Source organism: Engraulis encrasicolus, chromosome 6, assembly GCF_034702125.1.
Source record: "Engraulis encrasicolus isolate BLACKSEA-1 chromosome 6, IST_EnEncr_1.0, whole genome shotgun sequence".
NCBI classification, from domain to species: Eukaryota; Metazoa; Chordata; class Actinopteri; order Clupeiformes; family Engraulidae; genus Engraulis; species Engraulis encrasicolus.
The window spans coordinates 39,450,869-39,453,729 of NC_085862.1; positions in this window are offsets into that span (position 1 = coordinate 39,450,869).

The window sequence follows — 2,861 nt, forward strand, 5'->3', positions numbered from 1 at the left end:
TTACATATCAGACAATTAATCTTCTCTTGCAATTTTCGAATTAAAAAGTTTTCAAACATAGGAAATAAGTAGGACAGGCCAGTGGAGAAATCATTATTGTATGTGGTCTGGCTCACAGTGAAATGGCGCCTTTGTTACCATCCGGAAAGCAATTAAAAAAGGAGGGAGGGGATCGGAGCTGGCTTCCATTCTCTGAGAAATCTGTCCGCCACACAATACGTACACGCACAGAGATGGAGGGAGGAGGGGAGAGAAGGAAAAGAAGAAGAAAGGAGAAGAAGAACAGGAAGAGAAGAAGAAGAGCTACCACATCCCTCCCATGCTGGAGCGACTGCCCAGCGCTATTTGAATGGTCCCTCGCAGTGAATGGCCCCCCGTAATAAAAAAAGGCAGAAAATGTTCCACTCAAACAAAAGAAAGAAGGGTAAAAGAGGGAGAGAAGAAAAAAAAAGTGGCGAGTGGAGAGGAGAGGAGAGGGAGGAGCACGGCGCTAATTCCCTGCGACGGAAATCCTGTTTATCCTCGTTATTGTTGTAGAGAAGATGAGTATATCTGATACCTTGTCAGAGTTATTAACAATGACGCTCGGCACAGTGTGAGGCCGTAGGCAGCCCCAGGCCCCGTTTGTTTGCCTCATGCGTTGTGACGTTAGTCTTTTCAGGCTGTGTTTGTCGTTCGTTCGCCTTCTCTCCGTGTCACTCTCGTCACTAGGGCTGTCACTGAGTTTTAACAGAGGCCAGGCGTTATGCAAACTGTCCATTAAAAACACTTAGGCTATTCTTTTATTCTCACTTTGAAGACACCCCTTGTAGGGATGCTAAAGGTTATGCTTTAGTTTACAAGTCCCTTTTTATACCACACAGTCAGAAATGCAGTGTTAGTTCAACACTTAGAGAGCTCTAGGACCAAACACAAAAAAAGATGTTAAGTTGACTCGCTAAGTGTTGAATTAATCATTTTTGCAGTTTTTGCTGTACAACAATGCGTAATATGTACTTATTCTGGGTTATATGATTATTAAGGTTAATTTCAGGTTTTCATTGTGGAAATACAAAATAATATATGTAGTCCCATTTAGATAGTAATACAGGTCCATACCCACAGTAAGGAACAATAAAATAGATTGCTATCATATTCAGTTTGCAAAGATGTGTGCCATGCCACCTTTAAATAGTTGCAGCTTGGAGCAATTATGTGGAAGTTTACTTTTGAAGGTCACAGCAAGTGTGAATTGTGCTTACACACATTGGAAATGTAGATCACTGAAAATAACAATAATGAATGTGTTTTTTTTTCTCACTTGCTATCATTTTGAAGGCATTCGACTGCAAACAAAGCAACAGAGGCAAAAGTAGTCTATTATAGTTGGAAAAAAGAACATGACATTGAATTTAAAACAAACTTGCAAGACACTGGGGGAAAAAAACTCCCTTGTGGTGTGACTTGCCAAGTGTTTTTTTTCCCTTTTTAGTCCTTAATGAGGACTCCTGGTGTAATTAAGCGTGACAAAGCATAAATGTATGGGACACGGAGCCCGAACGGGGATCACAACTCCTTGCCTTGTGGTTTCGCTGCTCTGGGGGGACTAAACAGCTCGGCGTTGAGGGATCTGGCCTCGGCTTGGCCATGCATCCCCCCCCCCCCCACCCCTCCTTTCTCCTTCTTTGCACATCAGCTAAATGTCAAGACCGCAGCCTTACCACCGCACCGAGAGCAGCCCTACAGGCAACAGACAACCATTAATTTCTCTAAAATGAGCTCTTTTAATTAAACAAACGGGCTGAAAAATGACGAGTGCGGGAGGGAGGGAGAGGGAGAGGTTGAGGGCGAGAAAAGAGAGAGAGATGAAGAGAGAGAGAGAGAGAGAAGTAGAGAGAGAGAGTGCGACAGAATTCCCGAGTGGCAAGAAGTTCATTAATATTTACAGACCCTGCGGGTTTGCAGACCTGATTCCCTGCTTCCCTTCTCTCACACTTTCGTACTGTAGGGAGCTGGAGCCCAGTGGAGCACTAAGGAATTTCTGAGCCTGCTCAAAACACAACCACTGTTTGGATAATGTGTATCCCTCGCCCTCAGCTGTTGCAGCTTTAGAGCTCTGCACAGAAAAAAAAATGTCAAGACTATACACACTTTTTCATCAGATGTGGAACATATACTAAGCTTTATTTCTAGCTCCAGTGAATGTTTATCGTATGAATAATATCATTTTTAAATTCCAGTTCTACTTTACTCTCTCTTTAATTCATTTTGCAGAGCAGTGTACTGTACGTCTGCGTGTTTTAAGTGTGCTATGCCTGGAGCCTGGAGCTTATTCGCTGCCTACCGAGACTGCTGTGGGGATGTAGATGAGATTCTAGCATTTGCCACAAGGATGCAGTGATACACTACACTTCGCCACGACTGTATCTCCTCAGTTGTTAGTTCCAGTCATGGCCTGTTAGTGCAGATCGACCTGGTCAGTCTTTGCTGAAAACACTATCCCTAACACTATGCTACGTCATTACAACATTGCTATGAAATTACTGAAGGTCTTAACCAGTCGCTAAAGCCTTGGTCATTACCATTTGGTGACAAAACGGTAATCGTCAGAATACTCAGAACATCATACAAAAACATTTTATTTTGGCCAATGTTTCGGGCCTACGTCAAGGCCTAACCTAGTGTACTGTCTGTCGTGCACACCTAACACGGTATGCGTTTGCGGAAACTGAACAAAGAACAGTGTGGTTATGAGGCTCTGCGTGAAGCAGTGTTGCCAGATTGGGTGGTTTCCCGGCCAATTGGGCTGCTTAGGATGGCCGTCTGCGGGAAAAAATGGATTTTGGAGAAAATCCCACCCAATTTTTGGCCATAGAAATCAA